This window comes from Trichechus manatus, unplaced genomic scaffold (assembly GCF_000243295.1).
Source record: "Trichechus manatus latirostris isolate Lorelei unplaced genomic scaffold, TriManLat1.0 scaffold00002, whole genome shotgun sequence".
NCBI classification, from domain to species: domain Eukaryota; kingdom Metazoa; phylum Chordata; class Mammalia; order Sirenia; family Trichechidae; genus Trichechus; species Trichechus manatus.
This window is the reverse complement of record NW_004443938.1, coordinates 26960726-26987076: the sequence shown is the minus strand read 5'-3', so window position 1 is coordinate 26987076 and position 26351 is coordinate 26960726.

The window sequence follows — 26351 nt, the reverse complement described above, 5'->3', positions numbered from 1 at the left end:
AGAGCATAGTCAATGTCACTGAACTGTGCATGTAGAAATTTTTGAAATGGTGTATCTTTGGCTATGTGTATTTTCACCAAAAAAAAAAAAAAAAAAGAGGTTGAGAAGTTAGAGGGTTGACATGTTGTGGGGTTGTTAACCAGTGTTATAAAACAACATGTGTACTACTGTTTCATGAGAAACTATTCGTTCTGTAAGCCTTCACCTGAAGTACAATTAAAAAAAAAATTATCAGGCAGATTAGATTAAGTACTTCCTGAGCTGATATTTAGATTCAGGTAACACAGCTCGATCCCAAATGCCTCTGCCTCCTTGGAGTAGCCAAGGTTCTCATCTCTCAGTTTACCACTACATAATTTCTGCGATTGTTTGGCTCAATGAGATACTGACATTATACAATGGTCAAAAAGAAAATGTATAGACTTTCACTTATTAGCTGTATGTCCTAATATTGTTTCAACTTTAGCAGATAAAATATAGTATTATATATAAACATAACTAGCTCTGTAAATCTACATTTAGGAAAAAAAATGTCAGTGATAAGAAAATATCCATACGCCTACAAGGAAGACCAATTAATATGACTATTATTCAAATTTACACACCAACTACTAAGGCCAAAGATGAAGAAATTGAAGACTTTTACCAACTTCCAAAGTCTAAAATTGATCAAACATTCAGTCAAGATGCATTGATAATTACTGGTGATTGGAATGTGAAAGTTGGAAACAAAGGATTGGTAGTAGGAGAATATGGCCTTGGTAGTAGAAACAACACCAGAGATCACAGGATAGAATTTTGCAAGACCAACAACTTCTTCATTGCAAATACCTTTTTTCACCAACATCAAAAGCAACTATACACGTGGACCTTGCCAAATGAAATAAACAGGATTCAAATCGGCTAAATCTGTGGAAAGGGACTATGGAGAAGTCCAATATCATCAGCGCAAACAAGGCCAGGGGCTGACTGTGGAACAGACCATCAATTGCACGTATGCAAGTTCAAGATGAAGTTGAAGAAAATTAGAACAATTCCATGAGAGCCAAAGTACAACCTTGAGTATATCCCACCTGAATTTAGAGACCATCTAAAGAATAGATTTGATGCATTTAACACTAATGACCCAAGACCAGACAAATTGTGGAATGACATCAAGGACATCATACATGAAGAAAGCAAGAGGTCATTAAAAAGACAGGAAAGAAAGAAAAGATCAAAATGGATGTCAGAAGAGACTCTGAAACTTGCTGTTTAACGTCGAGCAGCTACAGCGGAAGGAAGAAATGATGAAGTAAAAGAGCTGAACGGAAGATTTCAAAGGGCGGCTTGAGAAGACAAAGTAAAGTATTATAAAGACATGTGCAAAGACCTGGAGATAGAAAATCAAAAGGGAAGAACACACTTGGTGTTTCTCAAGCTGAAAGAACTGAAGAAAAAATTCAAGCCTTAGGTTGCAATATCAAAGGATTCTACAGGGAAAATATTAAACAATGCAAGAAGCATCAAAAGAAGATGGAAGGAATATACAGAGTCACTGTACCAAAAAGAACTGGTAGATGTTCAAACATTTCAGGAGGTAGCATATGATCAAGAACTGATGGGACTGAAGGAAGAGGTCCAAGCTGTGCTGAAGGCTTTGGCAAAAAACAAAGTTCCAGGAATTGATGGAATACCAATTGAGATGTTTCAACAAACAGATGCAGCACTAGAAAAGCTCACTAATCTATGCCAAGAAATTTGGAAGACAGCTACCTGGCCAACCAACTGGAAGAAATCCATATTTGTGCCTATTCCAAAGAAAGTTGATCTAATAGATTCTGGAAATTATCGAACAATATCATTAATATCACGTGCAAGGAAAATTTTGCTGAAGATCATTTAAAAGTGATTGCAGCAGTATAGCCACAGTGAATTGCCAGAAGTTCAAGCTGGATTCAGAAGAGGACTTGGAACGAAGGATATCATTGCTGATGTCAGATGGATCATGGCTGAAAGCAGAGACTACCAGAAAGATGTTTACCTGTGTCTTATTGACTATGCAAAGGGATTCAACTGTTGTGGAAAGTAACAAATTATGGATAACATTTCAAAGAATGGAAATTCCAGAACACTTAATTGTGCTCATGAGGCACCTGTACTTAGACCCAGAGGCAGTTGTGTGAACAGAACAAAGGGATATTGTGTGGTTTAAAGTCAAGAAAGGAGTGCATCAGGGTTTTATCCTTTCATCATACTTATTCAGTCTGTATGATGAGCAAATAATCCGAGAAACAGGACTATATGAAGAAGAACAGGACATCAGGATTGGTAGAAGACTCATTAACAACCTGTGATATGCAGATGACACCACTTTGCTTGCTGAATGTGAAGAGAACTTGAAGCACTTACTGATGAAGTTCAAAGACCGCAGCCTTCAGTATGGATTATACCTGGACATAGAGAAAACCCAAATCCTCGCGATTGGACCAATAAGCAACATCATCATAAAAAGATAAAATATTGAAGTTGTCAAGGATTTCATTTTACTTGGATCTAAAATCAACACCCATTGAAGCAGCAGTGAAGAAATCAAATGACACATTGCACTGGTCAAATCTGCTGGGAAAGATCTCTTTACAGTGTTAAAAAGCAATAAAGTGAGCCTAACCCAAGCCATGGTGTTTTCAGTCGCCTCATATGCGATTGAATGAATAAGAAAGACTGAAGAAGAATTGACACCTTTGAATTATGGTGTTGGGGAAGAATATTGATTATACCATGGACTGCCAGAAGAACAAATAAATCTGTCTTGGAAGAAGTACAGACTGAATGCTCCTTGGAAGCGAGGATGGTGAGACTTTGTCTCATTTACTTTGGACGTGTTATCGGAAGGGACCAGTTCCTGGAGAAGGACATCATGCATGGCAAAGTAGAGGGTCAGCAAAAAAGAGGAAGACCCTCGATGTGATAGACTGACCCCGTGGTTGCAACAATGGGCTCAAACATAACAATGATTGCAAGGATGGCGCAGGACCAGCCAGTGTTTCGTTCTGTTGTACATGGGGTGGCTATGCGTTGGAAGCAACTTGTGGGCACCTAACAGCAATGACAACAACATATGTAAACATTACTGTCTTGGTCATCTAGTGCTGCTATAACAGAAATATCACAAATGGATGGCTTTAACAAACAGAAGTTTATTCTCTCACAGTCCAGTAGGTTACAAGTCCAAATCCAGGTCATCAGCTCCAGGAGAAGGCTTTCTCTTTCTGTTGGTTCTGGAGGAAGGTCCATGTCATCAATCTTTTTTGGTCTGTGAGCTTCTCTGTGCAGGAACCTCAGGTCCAAAGGATGCACTCTGCTCCCGACACTCCTTTCTTGGTGGTATGAGGTTCCCATGTGTCTCTGCTCACTTCTCTTTTATATCTCAAAAGAGATTGGCTTAAAACACTATCCAGTCTTGTATACCTCATCAGTATAACTGCTGCTAATTCATTTTATTAGATCATAATGATTGAATTTACAACACATAAGGAAATCACATCAGATTACACAATTATATGATAGCGGGAATCATGACCCAGCCAACTTGACAGATGTTTTCGGGGAACACAATTCAATCCTTGACAATTACTGATTCTACAAATATACACTTAGATAAAAATGAGAAGCCCTGGTGTCGAAGTGGTTAAGTCCTGGGCTGCTAACTGAAAGATTGGCAGTTTGAACCTGTCATGGATTGAATTGTGTCCCCCAAAAATATCTGTCAACTTGGCTAGGTCATGATTCCCAGTATTGCATGATTGTGTACCATTTTGTAATCTGATGTGAGTAGAGCGCAGCCTTTTGATGACACAGATCTTCCTCCAGAGCCAACAGAGACGGTGTTCCCCTGGAGCTGACACCCTGAATTTGGACTTGTAGCCTACTGGACTGTGAGAGAATAAACTCTTTGTTAAAGCCATCCACTTGTGGCATTTCTGTTATAGCAGCACTAGATGAGTAAGACAGAACCCATCACCTGCTCCACAGGAGAAAGATGTGGCAGTCAGCTTCTGTAAAGATTACAGCTTGGAAACCCTGTGAGGCAGTTCTATTCTTTATGATAGGATCACTATGAGCTGGAATTGACTGGATGGCAGTGGGGTTTTTTTTTTAAAGAGATGATACAAATTTTCATTACTTATCACTTTTCTATAATTTATCATTTCTAATTTCATTATTTTGTTCACATCCTATTTTGTCTGACTCATTTTAAATTGGTAGGCATTGTTATCTAAAATTTAAAAAAATCAGACATTTATTGAATAATCTGAATTCATAGTTCTCTGAAAATAATATGGAAATGGAAATATCAGTAAGCAATTTTAGTGTAATAAAGTTATAGACTGATAGTATCTCAAAAGATGACTGTGTTCTTTTAAGTTTATTCTAATTTAAGAGGAAAGAAAAGAGTGATATCTTTGAATTCACTCTTTCGGTAGTCTAGAAAAAATTAAGAGATTAATTGCTTTCTTCTGTCTCCTCCCATAATATGGCTCCTTTCTGATGCTTTCTCTCTTATAAGATCTCATAATGCTGAAAACTGCTCATTTCAAGTTTTACAACATTTCCCTTCCATTTCTGCTCTATTAGTAAACCCTTGAATTGTTGTGTTGGCTAATCATACTGTCCAAATATTTTATTTCTTCACTTTGACTTTAAATTTTAAAGCCTAAAAAACCATCCATCCATTTACTCAACAAGCATTTATTGAGGGCTTGCTGTTTCCCTGGATTATGAAGTTATAAACTTGAATAAGACCTATCCTTGTATTAAAGGTGCCCATTTACCTTTGATCATCTGACATCCTTCAGGTCATTCCAAGGATACTTACCTGGCACCTTCAGAGTGTTTCTAAGAGTCACAGTTTCAAGCTAAAACTGTTGATTTTCTTCTGTCTTCATCACGATGACCATTGATTCTTGCTGGTGACATTTCTGCGCCTTCTTTCTATTTACAGAAAATTAACTATAAATTATCCTTTTTTTTTTTTTAAAAACAAAGGTGAAACTCCACTTGCCCAGGACCTGACAGGGAGCACTTCCCCAGAGAGAAGCTTCTCTCTCCTCATTCTGCTACTAATTCTTTGTATAACCCCTTCACTTGCTTCCATGTAAAATTCTATTAATACGTCTGCCTAGAGCTGTTTGATGATTTGCCAACACTAAGATCAGCCATAAAATTTTTAGCTTTTTTACAAAGTAGCACAGCTAGGTTTATTACAATAGGATGACTTTATCTTCCTTCAAATTACCTGATACTAAAAAAAAAAAAAACCCATTATACAAAGATCTTTTTGTTCTGATCAGTCAAAACTCGAATCACTAACTCATTAGCAAATAATGTGAAAAAAGATCTCAACATAGGCAACCCTCATTTTTACATTAGGAGTATCCCTCATTTTTATTTAATGAAGTTATCTTTTCTGTAGCAAATCACATATTTCCATTTTCATCTGCAGGAATATGCTCCTAGTGGGAAAGAAAAAATATGACAACACCCCCCCAACATATGATACATTACCTATTAACAAGCATTTAGTTTGACTTGCTTTTAAAATAGGCAATTTAAATGTTTTACCATTTCCCCAAGTACAAACTGTGTTTATGAATTCTCCCATAATGCCTTTTCAATAAGTTAGTCAAGTGGCTAAACTATTGAAATGAAATTGCAAATTCATTTGGCATGGGACATATGTTTAAATGGTGCATACAATTCCCCATCCTCAGGAGCAGTTACTGATTCTGGCTTTGAATATTTCAGCAGTCATACTGGTATGCCATTGCTTTAGTTATTTACCAGACCACACTAATTATACTAAAGCCACTGGATATATGATTTAATCAGTTCACCCAAAGCAAATATTCTGTAAAGAATATGCAATCTCTTTAAAAAGTCTAGACTCTCTAGACTCCTAGAGATGGATTGATACAGTGGCTGCAACAATGGGCTCAAGCATAACAAAGATTGTGAGGATGGCACAGGACCAGACAGTGTTTCGTTCTGTTGTACATAGGGTCACCATTAGTCAGAACTGACTTGATGGCATCTAACAACAGCCCAAACTTCTACAAGAATCACTCTAAGATAACCTCTGAAAAGCAGGCAACAAATCAGTGTATCTTGAGTAATATTTTATTATTCATAGAAAGCTGGGAAAGAAATGAGTATAAATCTTAACGAGAGTTATTTCTGGGTGATGAGATTGGAGTGATTTTAACACTTTGTGTTTTTCACATTTTTATTTCCTTTTTTTGCATTAAGAAAGAATTCTCTAGAAAAAAAATACAATCACTAATAAAATTAAAAAAAAAAAAAAAACCTCTGAAAAATGGTCATCCAGCCACTGCTTGAAAATGTCATGAGATGGGTGGTTCACTACCAGTTTATGGGACAGTCCATTCCAATACTGGATAGTGCTAAGTTCCTTCACAAAGGTGCTAGTTCTGCACCCTGGAAGAACATAGGCCAGACCTACTTCCTGTTTCTCAGGACTGCTTCTGAAATGTTTGAAGACAGCTATAGGTGTTAACTCATACTCACAGGAGCCCTAGTGGCACAGTGGTTAAGTGCTTGGCTGCTGACCACAAGGTCAGCAGTTCAAACCCACCAGCTACTTGATGGGAGAAAGATGTGGTAGTTTGCTTCCTTAAAGATCACAGCCTTGGGAACACTATGGGGCAGTTTTACTCAGTCCTATATATAGGGTTGCTATGAGTCAGAATCCACTCGATGGCAAGGGTTTTCTGTTTTTGTTTCTTTAAATAGAGGTTAAACTAAGCTCTTGGCCTATTATTGTCTCCATTTACACTTTTCAAACATTTGAATCAGCTATCATGAAATGTCAGCTGAGAAAATTTAAACAGCTTGACAGGTTCCAGTTCAGTTTGAAATGAGTGAAGGGCAAAGGGGAAGGGAAGAGTGTGTTGTAGCTGACAAGGTTGGTCATTGTGCAATCAGGTAGCTGGACAAGGGCAGAGAGGCACAAGATGAGTAGAACAGAGGGTCTGGGAAGCAAAAGATTAACATAGTATAGCCCCAAAGTCCTGACAATAGTTGCTTGTACAGCCCTCTGAATATTTGTGCTTAAACTGTGAATAAGGATTGTTACGGAATTAATAGGTGTTACAAGAAAAAGGAAGTTAGTGGTAACTTATGTCTGGGAAATCCTGGGTTAAATTAAATTAAACAGGTTGTCAGTCTTTAACATATTGCAGTGGATTATCATTCTCCAATAGGAGGGTGTAGTGAGCAGTGCTTTTAAAAAACATCTTTAAACCTGTAGTCCTTTTTTGCAAATAGCTTGGGTCTATCTGCTCAACCTCATTCCAGATGGTCAGCTTCTCTGGGCTTATGAGTCCTTAATAATATCTTGAAAAATTAAAATAATCTCAGGTTGAAAAGAGACTTAGAATTATTCTACTCTAACTCCTTTTGGGAAGTATTAATTCATGTTATCTGTATTCGATGTTTTCAAACAAGCTGCACATAAGAATCACTAAAAGAACTGTTCAATCAAGTAAGATACCTGGGCCCTGACCCAGAATCAGAATCTCCAATAGGGAGATCTGCAATCTGTGCCTTTAACAAGTTTCCGGATGATCCTTATTTAGCCCTGGGTGGTGCAAATTGTTGACACACTTGGATGCTAAGCAAAAGGCTGTAGGTTTGAGTCCACCCAGAGGTACTTTGGAAGAAAGGCCTGGTGATCTACTTTAAAAAAATCAGCCATGAAAATGCTATGGAGTAGAGTTTGTCTCTGACACAAATGTAGTCGTCATGAACTGGAGCTGACTTGGCAGTAACTGGCTGGTTTTTTTGTTGTTTAATTCTGTTACCAGACACCAGGTCTGCAAGACCTCTAACAGATCGGTTAGTCTATCTCTAAATACACAGTGAACAATGGAGGCACGGTTAAGAGCTTGGGCTTTGCAAACTGACCTAACTTCCATTTTGACAATTTACTGTTGTGTAGCCAGAAAGACCCCCATGCATCTGTCAGTTTGTTGTACTGTGGGGGCTTGCATGTTGCTGTTACGCTGGAAGCTATGCCACCGGTATTCAAATACCAGCAGGGTCACCCATGGTGGACAGGTTTCAGCTGAGCTTCCAGAATAAGACAGACTAGGAAGAAGGGCCTGGCAGTCTACTTTTGAAAAGAATTAGCCAGTGAAAACCTTATGAATAGTAGTGGACGATTGTCTGATATAGTTCCGGAAGATGAGCCCCTCAGGTTGAAAGGCACTCAAAATACGACAAAGCAAGAGCTGCCTCCTCAAAGTAGAGTCAACCTTAATGACGTGGATGGAGTCAAGCTTTCTGGACCTCTGCTGGCTGACGTGACACAACTCAAAATGAGAAGAAACTACTGCAAATATTCATTAATAATCAGAACGTGGAATGTACAAAGTATGTATATAGGAAAATTGGAAATCATCAAAAATGAAATGGAACGCATACACATTGATATCCTAGGCATTAGTGAGCTGAAACGGACGGGTTTTGGCCATTTTGAATCAGACAATCGTATGGTCTACTCTGCTGGGAATGACAAATTGAAGAAGAAAGGCATTGCATTCGTCATCAAAAAGAACATTTGAAGATCTATCCTGAAGCACAATGCTGTCAGTGATAGGATAATATCCATATGCCTACAAGGAAGACCAGTTAATATGACTATTATTCAAAATTACTTACCAACCACTAAGGCCAAAGATGAAGAAATTGAAGCTGTTTACCAACTTCTCTGAAACTGATCAAACATGCATCAGGATGCACTGATAATTACTGGTGACTGGAATGTGGAAGGTGAAGACAAAGAAGAAGGATTGGCAGTTGGAAAATAATGGCCTTACTGACAGAAACAATGACAGAGATTGCATGATAGAATTTTGCAAGAGTGACTTCTTCATTGCAAATACCTTTTTTCACCAACAAAAACGGTGACTATAAATGTGGACCTCGCCAGATAAAATACACAGGAATCAAATCAACTACATCTGAGGAAAGAGACGATGGAAAAACTCAGTATTATCAGTCAGAACATGGCCAGGGGCTGACTGTGAAACAGACCATCAATTGCTCATATGCAAATTCAGGGTGAAACTGAAGACAATTAGAACAAGTCCACGAGAGCCAAAGTACAACCTTGAGTATATCCCACCTGAATTTAGAGACCATCTCAAGAATAGATTTGACACATTGAACACTAAAGACGGAAGACCAGACACGTTGTGGAATGACATCAAGGGCATCATACATGAAGAAAGCAAGAGGTTATTGAAAAGACAAGAAAGAAAGAAAAGATCAAAATGGATGTCAGAAGAGACTCTGAAACTTGCTCTTGAACGATGAGTAGCTAAAGCGAAAAGAAGAAATGATGAAGTAAAAGAGATGAATAGACGTTTTCAAAGGGCAGCTCGAGAAGACAAAATAAAGTATTATAATGATACGTGCAAAGACCTAGAGGTAGAAAACCAAAAAGGAAGAACACTCTCAGCATTTCTCAAGCCGCAAGAACTGAAGAAAAAATTCAAGCCTCAAGTTGCAATACTGAAGGATTCTATGGGGAAAACATTAAACGACACAGGAAGCATCAAAAGAAGATGGAAGGAATACATGTAGTCACTGTACCAAAAAGAACTCGTTGATGTTCAGACATTTCAGGAGGTAGCATATCATCAAGAACTATGGTACTGAAGGAAGAGGTCCAAGCTGCACTGAAGGCATTGGCAAAAAACAAGGCTCTAGGAATTGATGGAATACCAACTGAAATGTTTCAACAATCAGATGCAGCACTAGAAGAGCTCACTAGTCTATGCCAAGAAATTTGGAAGACAGCCACCTGGCCAACCAACTGGAAGAGATCCATATCTGTGCCCATTCCAAATAAAGTTAATCCAACAGAATTCGGAAATTATCAAAATAGTTCATTAATATCACATGCAAGTAAAATTTTGCTGAAGATCATTTAAAAGCGATTGCAGCAGTACATCCACAGTGAACTTCCAGAAGAAGTTCAAGCTGGATTCAGAAGAGGACTTGGAACGAGGGATCATCGCTGATGTCAGATGGATCCTGGCTGAGAGCAGAGACTACCAGAAAGATGTTTACCTCTGTCTTATTGACTATGCAAAGGCACTCGACTGTGTGGAGCTTAAAAATTATGGATAACATTTCAAAGAACGGAATTCCAGAACACTTATTTGTGCTCATGAGGTACCTGTACTTAGACCAAGAGGCAGATGTTCAAACAGAACAAGGGGATATTGTGTGGTTTAAATTCAAGAAAGGTGTGCATCAAGGCTTATCCTTTCACCATACTTATTCAATCTGTATGATGAGCAAATAATCCGAGAAGTTGGAGTATATGAAGAAGAACGAGCATCAGGTTTGGAGGAAGACTCATTAACAATCTATGATATGCAGATGATACAACTTTGCTTGCTGAAAGTGAAGAGGACTTGAAGCACTTACTGAGGAAGATCAAAGACCACAGCCTTCTGTATGGATTACACCTCAACATAAAGGAAACAAAAATCCTCACAACTGGACCAATAAGCAACATCATGATAACTGGAGAAAATATTGAAATTGTAAAAGATTTCATTTTACTTGGATCCACAATCAACACCCATGGAAGCAGCAGTCAAGAAATCAAAGGACGCATTGCTCTGGGCAAATCTGCTGCAAAAGACCTCTTGAAAATGTTAAAAAGCAAACATATCACTTTAAGGACCAAGATGTGCCTGACCCAAGCTATGGTGTTTTCAATTGCCTCATATGCATGTGAAAGCTGGACAATGAATACGGAAGGCTGAAGAAGAATTGATGACTTTGAATTATGATGTTGACAAAGGATATTGAATATACCATGGACTGCCAGAAGAACGAACAAATCTGTCTTGGAGGAAGTACAGCCAGAATGTTCCTTAGAAGCAAGAATGGTGAGACTAGGTCTCACACACTTCGGACACATTATCAGGAGAGACCAATCCCTGGAGAAGGACATCATGATTGGTAAAGTAGAGTGTCATCGAAAAGGAGGACGAAAAGATGGACTGACACAATGGCTGCAACAACGGGCTCAAGTATAACAAAGATTGTGAGGATGGTGCAGGACTGGGCACTGTTTTGTTCTGTTGTACATAGGGTTGCTGTGAGTGGGAAGGGACTTGATGGCACCAAACAACAACAAACATTGAATAAACTTTTTAACGTCCCTAAACTATGACTTCTTCATCTATATGATGACAAATTCAATAATACCTACTCAGAATGTTTTTCTAAGGATAAAACATAAACAAAAAACGAAAACCTTATTTTGTTTCATGGCATGTGCTAATGCTAAGTTCTCACACAATACCTGGGAGCTGTTGTTACTATTATTTTCACAAGTGTAGAAAAAAAGATTAATTAAATATAGCTAAAGATAATAAATTGTTTAACAGAACTTCAAAGTGTTTTTAGTTAAAAGCTGAGTGGCTCTTAGAAAAGCCAGGTGCCTTCTTCCTACTTCTACCAAGGATAACGTCTGTGGCCCAAAACAGGAAATAGAAAAATGTTCCAGACAGTTGGTTCAAGGCTTTGTTTCATTTTCTTTAGAAGTTAGGCTTGAACTCAGGAAATGGTACAGGTTGAATACAATTAGAAAATGTCTGTATATTATGGGATGTATTATTTAACCAAAGCTAGAGTGTATTTATGAATTTTCTTCAAGAACCTTACTTACAGACCCTCTTTGCCAGATCTTGACTAGAGTTTGTAGACTCTGCCAAAGTCATCGCTGTCTTGATTATCTCCATGGTACAAATGGCTTGGACTCACTAGTTCCTGTGGGAAACATCAAATGTGAGAAAAGTCTCTGTTACAGGAAAGTCCATATACCATGGACTGCCAAAAGAACAAACAAATCTGTCAAACAAACAGAATGCTCCTTAGAAGCAAGGATGGTGAGATTATGTCTTTGGACATGTTATCAGGAGGGACCAGTCCCTGGAGAAGGACATCATGCTTGGTAAAGTAGGGGTCAGTGAAAAAGAGGAAGACCCTCAATGAGATGGATTGACACAGTGGCTGCAACAATGGGCTCAAGGATAACAACAATTGTGAGGATGGCACAGGACCAGGCAGAGTTTCGTTCTGTTGTACACAGGGTGACTTTGAGTCGGAACCGACATAAAGGCACCTAACAACAACAACGAGAAAACATAGGGAAGTCTGGTAGCCGAGCTCTGGAAGACTTTCCCTCCCCTAGAGCAGAGATAAACTTCTCCCTGAATTACTGGGCAGAGATTTACCTAGCCATCTTTTTATTGAGAGTACAGCCCTTCAAGGTGTCTCCTCTATACAGAGGTTTGTTTCCAATTCTCTACCTTTCTTGAGCCCAAGAGCTTAAATTTCATCATTGTCTCCATGGGAAAGCCATTGACCATTAGGGCCAATTTCTGGGTCTAATAACATTGCTTGTCCCCACCCCACCTCAACTCCTCCTGAGCTTTCTCTCTTTTCCTCTTCATTTCCAGGCCGTGGAGATTTTCCTTTCTTTTTTTGTAAACTCAGCTGTATATTTAATTTTTTCCAATTATATTTTATGTAGAAATTCTAGTTGTTTATAGCAGGAACAGTGATGTGCTATATCAATCCATGATGTAGAATCTGGGTGAAAAGTCTGCTTTCTATTGAACTAATACCAGCGGCATTATAATTTCCACTTGTGGTTCTTGCTGCTTTCTTTTGATATCACCCAAGAAACACCTCACTCTTTTTCCACATAAGAGCACTTTAAATATTTGCAGATAGGTATGCTGCGGTATTTCCTTTCTATAGATTAAACATTCACAATTACTCAGACTACACAGGTTGTCGTTCTTGTTCTTTAGATGATTTTTGTTTTTTTTTTAAATATTCCCTTAAAGTCACAAACCTAAAGCCTAATACCCCCAGTATGTTTTAACCAATGTAAATGGACTAGATTCACCCCTCCTTTGTTCTGAAGGCTATTTTTCTATTAATTCGGTCTATGGTTGCACTGGTCCGTTTTGGCAGTTCTTGAATCTGTTGACTTGGATTGTTTGTTGTTGTTGTGTGCTGTTGAGTCGTTCTCGACTCATAGTGTCCTGACAGAACTAAGTAGAACCCTATAGGACTGAGTAGAACAGTCCCACAGGGTTTTTTAGGTAGAAATCTTTATGGGAGCAGATTGCCAGATCTTTCTTCTGCAGAGCATCTGATAGATTTGAACCACCCACTTTTCAGTTAGCAGGCAAGTGCTTAACCACTTTGCCATCAGGGGTTTAAGCTTAGTCAAGGAAAGCCTTTTTCTATGTGCTACCATAATACGGGTAGAGTTGAAGTTTAATTCTGCTTTTTGTCAATGTAAAGAAACTGAAGATATGTTAATTATGCTGATTTTGGAGGATTTGGTGATTTCTGTGAGCTGTTGCAAGTTTTTTTGTTCCACTGTGGAGAAACTGAAATATCCGCAAGTAAAGTTGGTGAAATTAATTCAAAGACCCTATAATTTACTAAGTACAGAAAAGCAACACTTGACTGAAATATATTCAACTGATGTAGCCTTTTCATTTTTACTGGCTCAAATGTATAGATTTTGTAAATTGTAAAATATATATATAACATAACATTTGCCAATTCAACATTTTTCGGGTGTATAATTTAGTGAGATAAATTACATTAATCACATGTAGGAGGCAGTGAGTGTTTGTAATGACAGGAAATTTGGCAATGATTGTGCGTGATGGTGGCGATTTATACATTTTTACAAAGGCCAGTATTTTGTATTTTCTATTTTGGCTTTCTTTTTAAGTTTCTCTTTATCATTGGTCTTGCGATATCTTGTGCAAAATATTAAAAATACTTCTTTTCTGTAATTTTTTTCCTCCCATCAATGAAAATTTCATTCTAGAAGATACTTGGAGATAAATTTGCTGTAATTCAGTAGGTTGTTTCCATTTTTAGGACACTAGGTGATGCATTTACTGCCATCTGGTGGAATATTTTAGAGGAAAGAAAAATAGCAACTGGACTGGGTAAAACATTAAAAATACCTAGCAAGGTAAAATTTCTTCATCGAATATGTATACTGGTCTACGTAGAGCCATGTAAAATTAATCCAGGCCCATATGAAACTCTGATTAATCCGAACCAAAGAAAAAAGTGGTCTTAATCATATTCTACTTTTCTAGTTACCAATTTATTTTTCCCATCAGAGATGGCAATACATAAGTGATTATAATTCAGATTTTGTTGTTTAGAGATGAAGACAAATTTTAGGAAAACGTAAAATAGAAAGTTTCTAGCTTAGGCTTTTGAAATTTTTTATTCTATTAATGTTGTTTGTTTGCATTCTTTATTAAATTAGCCTGATTTTGGCTTTTTTTTCTTTTCTTTTTTTAAGCTCTCATTTGAGTTTTACAGGTTGATCTATTCCAAAACACCAAGTAAACCAGGTAAAATTTATCTTTGTGTTTCTTCATCCCAGCTTTGTGCATTTGCTTCCTTCTATAATGTTCCCCTTTCTCCCAAGTATTCTTAATTAGTTCTCGCCTTTGTTCATGAATAAATATGAAGAATCTGGTCCTAATTGTGTCATCTTTTCCTAACATCTTGGACAGCAACTTTACCTTTCATTTCCAGTTATTATTATTTGTTGTTGTTAGTTGCCATTGAGTTGGCTCCGACTCATGGAGACCTTAGGACCAACAGAACAAAAAGTTGCCTGGTCCTGCCCCATCTTCACAATCACTGGTGTGTTCGAGTCCATTGTTGGGACCACTACGTATTTTTACACAGTGACTTCCAACCTAGGTGGCTCATCCTTTAGCAATATATTGGACAATATTCTATTGTGATCCATAGGATTTTTACTGGCTAATTTTTGGACACAGATTGCCAGGCCTTTCTTTCTAGTGTTAGTCTGGAAGTTCTACTGAAACCTGTCCACCATGGGTGACCCTGCTGGTGTTTGAAATACGGTGGTAAGCTTCAAGCATCATAGCAAGACATCGGTCACCACAGTACAACAAACTGACAGACAGGTGTGGTCTCAGATTATATATCGAAAATGACAGAGATTGACTTTTTTTAATATTAAAAATCCCTTACAAGTCTGATACTCTATGAAGTCATAAACAAATTAATTTAAGTAATTTTTAAATAATTAAAACTTAAAATTTTAATTAAAAACATCAGTTTTGACCCACTAAACCATATAGAAGTTGGCATTTATTCAGGGCACCAAAAGCTGGTAAAGCAGACAAGGCTACAATACTAGACTGAACTAATTGTCTTGTCTTCAATCATACCATATGAGCAACTGCCTGATTTTAGTATTTAAAATTTATACCACATTTATTATTTCTTTTATTTAGCAACATTTATTTCATCTGTGTTATGTCTTGAGGGTATAGTTAAATAAATAAGCAAACAGCAGGGGAAGATAGACAAGTAAACATCTGATTATGATATACTGCAGTGGTCCGTCAACTTTATTGTTCATAAAAATTACCTAGGATTCTTGATAAAATTGCAGATTCCAAGTCCGTACTCCTAGTGATTCTAATTCAATAGGTCTAGGGTAAAAACATAAACCTGTATGTTTCCAGAGCACTTCAGGTGATCCTGATGCAAGTGGTCTGTAGGACACACTTGAGCAAAACTTGATGTAGGGGGATGGATGTTATTAAAATGAAGAAAAAGAAAAGGTATGAAGGAGTATGAAGGAGCACATAGGAGGAGTATTTAACTTAATTAGGAGGCCAGGAAGGCTGATTAGGAGTAAACCAAGTGAATAAATGAATTCAGGAAGAGTCTAAAATTCCAAGCAAAGGAACGAGAATTCCAGGTGGGAGAACTTGTCCCTTTCAGAGAATGGCAAATAGTTTGGTATTTCTGAACTGTACAATTTGGGGATGAAATCACGTGCATGAATTTGATAGTTATTTAGGAGGTAGAAATTATAGGCATTATTTTCTGGTTGTATGTGGGCTATAAAAACAGAGATATAAAACATTATTCTCAGATTTCTGCTCTGGTTATCTAGTCAAGTGGCTAATTCATTGAAATAAGCAGTAAAAGAGAAAGGGCATGTGGGGTGATGGGGGCATTACAGAGATTTTCTATTTAGATATAGATTTTATAGAGGTTGAGGATATCTGTGTGAAGATAAAAACAGAGGAGTCATCGTTGTATAGATAATAATTTAAGCAGATAAGATCAACCAGATCGTGAATGAGTGGAATGAGAAGAGACCAAGGGATGGATGATCCTTGAGAAAGACAGTTCTTTTCTTATGGGTGGAAGGACATTCTGTGAAGGTAAATGAAACATAATGAATGGTGTTCATTAAGGCTCTTAGTGAAATATTTGTCTGCCTTCCAGACACATGTAAGATTGCACTTCCTAGTTTGCATATGACTACGTAATGCATATGACTCCTGGGCTGGAACATTATTTGCCAGTATGAAATCTTCCATAACTCTCTTTCTTTCTGCTATAGTGATCGGCAACATTCAAGACCGTGGCTGCTATGTCACACTGAGTTCCAGTGTGGAGTAGAGGCTCTAATTGTTCCATGACAGCCGCATGGTTTAAGTGAGGAATTCACCTTTTTTTGTTACAAGGGACTACTGCAGCATAACTTTGTCTATTCTGGCTGATGGAATATTTGGTACTGGGGATGCTGCCGTAACAAAAAAAGTTATATGGTATTTATTGATTTAGAGAATGGGCAGTGGAAGTTAAGGAAACTGATACGAAGGCTAGAAGGATGGCAATCCATACTAGGCAGTAGCAAAACATTTGGTAAAACCATCAGATAGCATAATGGACCTAACGTACTTGAAGCTGTAGCGGAAGAGGTTGAGAAAGTAACACGTGCTGGCTGCACTTGATAAGGAGTTAAAGAGATGTTCTCAGAACAGAATTGACTGCTTTGCAGGAATAAATACAAGAGAATAGGGAGGCTGCAGAAATTTGAGGACTTGTAAAATAAGAAAAGGTGATGAATTTCATCCCCAACTAGTAAAAGTTAAAATTGAAAGGCCTCAACTTCCAATTCGGGAGAAATGGACTACATGTTCTCCTATTTGTTCTGACACATACAACTGAAAATACTGGACATTATAGAGAAAACAAACATAAAAAGACTGTAAAAGATGGAAAGTAAAAGGAACACTTGCTAGGGCCCTTGGGACCCAAAGAACGACACAGTGATGAGTTCCCTGGATTTTCTTCTTACCATGTATCCCAGACTGGGTGCTGGAGAAGCTGGCAATCCAGAAATGTTAACAGACACAGACAATAAAAAACCAAACCCAAAACCCATTGTCGTTAAGTCGATTCCAACTCATATCGATTCTATAGGACGGAGTAGAACTGCCCCATAGGGTTTCCAAGCAGTGGCTGGTGGCTTTGAACTGCTGATCTTTTGGTTAACAGCTATAGGTCTTAACCACTGAGCCACCAGGGCTCCCAGACAATAAAAAGCCCCTACCAAATAGCCATGCTCTCCCCAGCCAAAGGACCAAAAAAGGAGCAGCCTAGCCAACAAATGAAACTTTTAGAAGTAATCATTTTACTGCAGCCAAACATCACAGAAGAAAACTGTAGCCCCACACCCACACTAGCAAAGACCAAATGCAGAGCCTAGACTTCCACCCCCAACAGTCTGTAACAAGGTACCCTAATCCACACAAGGATGGCGTCAGAGGATGCCAAGTAGGGAGCTGGGACTTTTATTGCCATCATGAAGTTAAGAGCTCCTTGCCCCATAGTATCGGTGGTATCATGTGGGGAGCCTGGACTTCAACCCCTACCTGGAAATAACAAGGTGCCCCTTTGCTTCTCTGCTGAGGTGGTATTAAAGAAGGCCTAGTGGAGAGTCAGAACTTAGACCACAGTTCAGCAGTACAGAGGCCATGCCCACTGTGGTATTAGCAGTGGCCACATATGTAGCAGAAACAAGGTATTCCTGTCCCTCCCAGCCAGGCAGGTATCACTGGAGGCCTACTGGAGAGCTAAAAATCCCACTCCTGATCAGCAGTAACTAGGATCCCCTACTGGATGTCAGTGGAGGCTAACTGAGGAACCTGGACTTGTATCACTAACTGCCAGTAATGAAGCAGTGTCCCCCTTTTTGTACTAGGGAAGTGTTAAAAGAAGTCAACTAAAACAGAAGGTTAAAAAAAAAAATTCAGTGTCTCATAAATAATACCCAAAATGTCCAAGTTTTAATCAAAATTCACTTATCATATGAAGAACTAGGAAGATCTAAAACTGATCTTTTTAAACCAATAAATGCAAAAAACAAGATATCAGAGATGTTGGAATTATCTGACAAAGATTTTAAAGCAGCCTTCATAAAAATACCTTAATGAGCAATTTTGAATACACTTGAAACAAATAACAAAAAAGAAAGAGTCTCAACAAAAAAATAGCAAATTTCAGCAAAGACCAAGGAGAGAAAAGAAGAAGCAAATGGGAGTTCTGAACTGAAAAATACAATAACCAAAATAAAAACCTCAAGAGATGAGCTGAACAGAGAATGGAGAGGACCGAGGAAAGAATCCATGAACTGAAAGATAAGTCCTTTGCCATCAAGTCAATTCCGACTTATAGAGACTCCTTAGGACAGAGTAGAACTGTCCCATAGGGATTTCAAGGAACGGATGATGGATTCAAATTGCCAACCTTTTGCTTAGCAGCCGTATCACTTAACCACTGTGCCACCAGGGCTCCACAGAGCAATAGAAATTACCCAAGCTGAACAACAGAAAGAAAATACACCTGGCTCAGGGAAGGATGTGGGGCAGGTGGAAAACAGAGCTTCAAGGGACTTGTGGAACCATAACAAAAGTTTTTAACATTTGTGTCATCAGACTTCTGGAAGGAGAGGAGATAGAGGGCAGGGCTAAAGAAGCACTTACAGAAATAATGAGAGAAAATGTTCCAAATTTGGAAAGAGACATAAACCTACAGATTGAAGAGGCTGAATGGATCTAAATGAGAATAAACCCAAAGAAACCATCGTAGTCAATCTTCTGAAAATTGAAGACAAAGAAAAAATCTTGAAAGAAGCAAGAGGAAAATGACACTTTACTTAGGAAGGAAAAACAGTTGGAAGGACAATGATTTTTCATCTAAAACCACAAGGCCGGAAGGAAGTGATGCAATATTTTTCACGTGCTGAAATAAAACAACTGTCAACCTAGAATTCTGTATCCCCTGAAAATATCCTTTAGGGAAGAAAGGGAAATCAAAAGATTCTGAGGTAGAGAAAACTAAGGGAATTTGTCATCAGCAGATGATGAACCCTGAAAGAATGGCAATAAGAATTTCCGTACACCGCAAGGAAAGGATGAAAGAAGGAATCTTGGAACATCAGGAAGGAAGAAAGAACATGGTCAGCACAAATATATTTAAGGATTGAAGCCAAAATTACAACATTCTAATGTGGTTATAAATGTATGTAGGTTATAAATGTATTTTTAAGATATTTGTATAAAAAATATGGGAGGGAAAGGGATGTAAAGGGAGTTAAGGTTTATATGCTTCATCCAAACTGACAAAGTTCAATAGACTTTGATACATAACATATATAACATTCAGTGGTTGTGCTAGGTATTACTTTGCTTTGCTTTGGTGTAAATTTTTAAGAAAGAATGGAAGAGTGGTTGCCTGAGATGGTGCAATGGCTGAGAACACTCTGCATCTAGTATAAAGATTGTATTCCTTCAACTACCTAATTTTGACCTATAAGACATTAAGGAAGACGCTTTACTTCCTTAGAAAGATTAGGCATGGCATCAATTAGGTTACCGCATGTAAGGCTGTTAAAAAGGAGCCTGGGTGGCACAGGCAGTTTGCGATTGGCTGCTAATCTAAAGGTTGATGGTTCAAACCTACCCAGTGCCTGGAAGAAAGGACTGGCCAACTGCTTTCGTAAAGATTACAGCCAAGAAAACCCTATGGAGCAGTTCTACTCTGTAACACATGGGGTCACCATGAGCCAGAGGCTGACTCAACGGCAGATGACAACAACAACAACAAGGCTGTTAACTATGCGCCGAATTGTTCTACTCAATATGCTAACTTCATCAAAAAAACTGCCCAAACACAAATTATCGAACATTACATTTTTTAGCAAGCATATTGGTATTTGGTAAATGGTATTCTGGGATGTTCATTGATGAGGGAATTTTAACCTAACATGATCGCTCACTCTGTCTCCAAAGGAAAAAAAAAAATTAATTTGTCAGTCTATGGATTGTGAAGTAATTCATTTACTTTAAGGATAAGAAACATTCTCCAAGCCACTGTGATTTTTTATAAAAAATATAGAAACATTTGGAAACAATGAGGACTATAGAAGCATTGCTGCCAAATGAATAAAGTAATAAGCGAGAGGCCCAGCAAATCTGGATTTTGTTATTTATTCCTCTACTCTGAATTTCTAACACTTGCAGAAATTTTGCTTTGATTGACTCTATACAACATCAGAAACATCCAGATGTAAATTGAAAAGGTTTTGATGCCTTTTGGACATAGCTTTCATTTATCTGCATTTCAGTTTTCTCTGCACTAAGAAATGCCTGTTTCTTATCCACTGTGAAGAGATTTTCCTTTAAAGCTTGAATTCTTTAGCCAAATTGATTCCATTACATGAAAAATATAAAATTTCACCATGGGTAAAAATGCATTTTATTTCATCATTTTAGACCCCCTCTCCTGCTGTCCAAAAACAACATCAACTTTCCAATTGAAACAACAAGTTGGGGAAGAGTTGTAATTAATAGATTTAAAAAAAGGAAATAAAACGAATACTTACTGAGTATCTATTGCATGGCCATCAAAATGGCAGACCCCCCTCCAACTGTCTCATATGGGGAATGCCGTTTTGGGAGTCAGAAGACCCGGATTCCAGACCTGGTTCTGTTATTAGCCAGATTTCAAATGTTGGACAAGCAGACATACCTGCCTAGGCCTTATATTTCTCAGTTACAAAATGGGGATGTAATATAAGTGATACCTAAATGAAAAGATATAGGATCAGGTCACTTTTCACTGTGTCTGTTTTCTCAAAGGAAATGTGGATATGATTCTGAGTCAGAATAATTTCCTTTGTGATTTTTTGCATTTATGAAAATAAACCATATTTGTCATGAAGAATCTGATTGGACTTCTCAAAGCAAGGTATAACCTTGGGTTTGACATTCAGCCAAAGCTATGACACGCTGAATTCCTTGACTGACATATCACACCCAAATCCTAGAAAAATTTTATGAATTTCTTGAACAGCTTAAGAGGCTTAAGTTAGGACCAAGCTTCAGTAACTGATCCACCTCAGCCAAAGTTTTGCCATTTGATTAATAACAATATTTTTAATTTATTTAGCATCTACTTTGTGCTAGATGGAGCCCTGGTGGTGCAGTGGTTAAGAGCTCTGCTGCTAACCAAAGATTGGCAGTTCGAATCTACCAGCTGCTCCTTGGACACCCTAAGGGCAGTTCTAGTCTGCCTTATAGGGTTGCTATGAGTTGGAATCGACTCAACGGCAATGGGTTTGGTTTTGGTTTTTGTGCTAGACACTATGCTTTTCGTAGATTATCTGGAATCTTTACAACAAAACCTCAAAAGTGGGCATTAATAGCCTTATTCACATGCACTAGCAGTTACTGTGGAGTTGACTCCAACTCTTGGTGACCCCATGTGTGTCAGAGTAGAACTGTGTCCCATAGGGTTTGTAATGGCTGATTTTTCAGAAGTAGATCACCAGGCCTTTCTTCCGAGGTGCCTCTGGGTGGACTCATACCTCAACCTTTCAGTTAGCAGTCGAGTACATTGACTATACCACCCAGGGACCCCAATAGCTCTATTAGATGAAACCCATTCTCGTAGAGGATCAGTAATTGTCCACGACCAAATAACATACCAGAGATGAGATTCAAATGCAGGTCTGCTGAACTTCAAAGACCATGCTCTTTATTTACAGGTTCAAGTCTAAGTCAGTTCCTAAGCTTAGAAAGGTATTGGGTCCCTCAGAGGTCATTTCCCAAGAATCATTGCCTTTGGCAGGATTGTAATTCCCTAGCATTTCTAAAGTGATATAAAACTTTTGGAGAGTTTCAGGAGAGCATAAGAAAACACGTTAGAGTACAAGTTGCTCAGAAAAAGCACAGAGCTTCCTCAAATGAGAATACTAGTCAAAGATAAGAATGAGTTAATATTTGAGCTGTGCTTGAAGGAAAAGTAGGGCTTTGGCAGATGGGATGAAAAGTAGAGGGAGATAGGAAAGTATTGGATATGTTCAGGAGACATGGAGATGTCCCTATCCACAGGGCTGTAGAGGGAGTTACAGTTGAGTTGGGCAATAATAATCAAGGAAAGGCAAAGCACGATTTAATGTATGCCAATTATATTCTAGGGCCTCTGCTAGCCTCTTTAACATTTAAAGGCACTCAGAATAGGGTTAGGATTGTTAAGACAAAGAGCATATGTTTGAACTATTTGACAATGAGGATCCATTGAGGTCTTTTGATCAGTGTTTGACCAGGTAAGTGTCAGGTTTTAGAGAGATTACCCTGTCAGTACTTTGCTAAATTTATTAATTACATAAGAGAGGAGTTGAATGCAGGAGATCTGTTAAAGCTAAATGGGATGCTAATCCATGGGCATTAAATACCTTGGATACACAAAGACTTTACCCTATCTCCCAAGCAGTAATTTTAAATTTTCTTATTATTTAGGGTTATTCATTCATATGTTATTAATGAGGATAATTTTAATTAATAATAGCTAAAGTGCTTTATATACATATTATGGTTTGAATTATGTCCCTCAAAAATATGTGTTGAAATCCTAACCCTTGTACCTATAAATATGACCCTGTTTTGAAATAGGGGTTTTCTTTTGTTATGCTAATGAGGTCATACCAGAGTAGGGTGTGTCCTAAACCTAATCACTTCTGAATTATAAAAAGAGCAGAATAGACACAGAGACACACACAGGGAGGAGAGGAAAACAGACCACCAAGACAGATGCAGCTACAAACCCAGAATGCCAGGGATTGCTGGAAGCTGCTAGAAGCTGAAATAGATGAGAAAGGGCCACCTCCTAGAGCTATGCCCTGAATTCAGACTTCTAGCCTCCTGAACTGTGAGAAAATAAATTTCTCTTCTTGAAAGTCATTTACTTGTTGTAATTCTGTTATGGCAGCACTAGGTAACTAAGACAATACATTTTCTCAATTAGTCTTCACAAGGGAGATATAGTTGGTCTTATTTGACAGAAATGGAAACGGTCTCAGACAGATTAAGGCACTTTCTCAAGATTACACAGCTGACAAGTGCTGGTGCTAGTATTTGAACTCAGTTGTGAATCCAGAGATTGTGTCCCTAACCACTGTGGAACTTTTAGAACAGATCGAGTAAAGAAATGGCTTGTCATTTTGAGAAAAACTTCACTCTATTTTAGTGAAGTTAAAATATTGGCTTGGGCGGCCTGGATGGTAAGTTAGCTAAAGCATAATGTTAAGATGCCCCTAATATTAGTTAGACTTCTGGTGATAACCCTAGGTAGACAGCCAAAAAAAATGGCTCACCAAGAAGGCAAGAAAATTTCAGTCAGAGTTCTATTTAAAGAGGTTCCAGTCAGAATAGCTTTGAAAATAGGAAGATGGCCAAATGCATCAGTGAAGCGCAGAAAATACCCATTGTGCTGCCAAAATCAAGATCCAGCTGAAAGCACTGAGGAGAATTATAGAGGAATCTTTGTGTCTGCAGCTGAGTGGTACTGCACTATGGCAAGAGAAGGTGAGAATGTGTTGGAAAGACTGACTCATACAACTCCCCAGTGCAGTTATTCTGAGCTTAAAGATAAGGTTTAATCGTTGAACTCAATTTGCTGCTAAGGTGACTTGTTGAGAGCTGAGGATAATTGCAACTCCATTTTAAGTCTCAGCACTAAATAGCACTTCAGTGACATTATCCTCACTGTCTGTGGTTATGTGGATACCCCACTGTGAGGGCCAAATTTTTCCAGTTGTAGCTTCCATACCTGGGAAAGGCCTTATGGGGTGTTGGCATTTTGGTAAATTCACCACTGGTCCAGTTTCTGGAACTATAATACTGAGGACCAGTTTGTCATTAGGATAAGTCTCAGGGAAATTTATTCATGGTATTCAAATGCACAGGAGGCTGGTTTATAAACCAGAATTGAGTTATTAATTTTAAAGACTTAAATCCTTTTTGGAATGAATCAGAATATAAGTAATGGAAGGCAGGGTGACAATGTGGAGGGAACATATGCTCTAGGTATAGATCAAACTGTGTCTGAGAACCTAGATTAGCTAGATGACCTTGAGCAAATTCTTTTATTATTTTTTATTTTTTCCTATACAAAAATTTGTACATACGTTGTTATGTGACTCTAATTGCTCTCCGCATACTGTGACAGCACACTCCTTCTTTCCACCCCTGATTCCCCATGTCCATTCAACCACCTCCTAACCCTCTCTGCCTTCCCTTCTTACCTCCAGACAGAATCTGCCTGTTTAGTCTCTTGTATCTACTTGAGCTAAAAAGGAACACTCCTCATGAGTATCACTTTATATCCCACAGTCCAGTCCAATCCCTGTCTGAAGAGTTGGCCTCGGAAATTTGTTTTAGTTCTGGGCTGACAGAGAAGCCAGGGGCCATGCTTTCTGGGGTTCCTCTAGTCTCAGTCAGACCACTAAGTCTGGTCTTCTTACTGGAACTTAAGTTCTGCACCCCACCTTTCTCCTGCTACATCCGGGACTCTCTGTTGTATTCCCTGTCAGGGCGATCATTGATGGTAGCCGGGCACCATCTAGTTCTTCTGGTCTCAGGCTGATGAACTCTCTGGTTTATGTGGCCCCTTCTGTCTCTTGGGCTCTTTTCTTGTGTCTTTGGTGATCTTCAGGCTTCTTTACTCCAGGTGGTTGGGACCAATTGATGCATCTTAGATGGCTGCTTGCAAGCTTTTAAGACTCCAGATGCCACTCACTAAAGTAGGATGCAGAACATTTTCTTAATAAGCTTTGTTATGCCAATTGACCTAGATGTCTTCTGAAAGCATGGTCCCCAGACCCCTACCCCTGCTACTCTGTACCTCAAAGTATTTGATTGTATTCAGGAAACTTCTTAGCTTTGGTTTAGTCCAGTTGTGCTGACTTCCTCTGTAGTGTGTGCTGTCTTTCCCTTCACCTAAGATAATTCTTATCTACTATCTAGTTAGTAAATAACCCTCACCCTCCCTCCCCACCCTTGTAACCATCAAAGAATGTTTTCTTCTGTGTTTGAACCTTTTCTTGAGTTGTTATAATAGTGGTCTTATACAATATTTGTCCTTCTGTGACTGACTAAATTCACTCAGCATAATGACCTCCAGCTTCCTCCATGTTAAGTTTCACCACTTCATCGTTGTTCTTTATCATTGCGTAGTATTCCACTGTGTGGATATACCATAATTTGTTTATCCATTCATCCGTTGATGGACACCTAGTTTGTTTCCATCTTTTTGCTATTGTGAACAGTGCTGCAATGAACATGGGTGTGCATATATCTATTCGTGTAATGGCTCTTATTTCTCTAGGATATATTTCAAGGAGCAGGATAGCTAGATCGTATGGTACTTCTATTTCTAGATTTTTGAGGAAGCGCCAATTCAATTTCCAAAGTGGTTGTACCATTTTACATTCCCACCAACAGTGTATAAGTGTTCCAGTCTCTCCACAACCTCTCCAGCATTTATTATTTTGTGTTTTTTTAATTAATGCTAGCCTTGTTGGGGTGAGATGATATCTCATTGTAGTTTTGATCTGCATTTCTGTAGTGGCTAATGATTGTGAGCATTTCTTCATGTGTCTGTTAGCTGCCTGAATATCTTCTTTGGCGAAGTGTCTGTTCATATCCTTTGCCCATTTTTTAATTGGGTTATTTGTCTTTTTGTTGTTGAGGTGTTGCAGTATCTTGTAGATTTTAGAGATTAGACACTGATCGGATTTGTCGTAGCCAAATATTTTTTCCCAGTCTGTAGGCTGTCCTTTTACTCTTTTGGTGAAGTCTTTTGATGAGCATAATTGTTTGATTTTTAGGAGGTCCCAGTTATCTGGTCTCTTTTCTGGTGCTTGTGTGTTGTTACTTATGGTTTGTATTGTGTTTATGCCGTGTATTAGGGCTCCTAGTGCTGTCCCTATTTTTCTTCCATGATCTTTATCACTTTCAATTTTATATTTAAGTGTTTGATCCATTTTAAGTTGGTTTTTGTGCATGGTGTGAGGTATGGGTCTT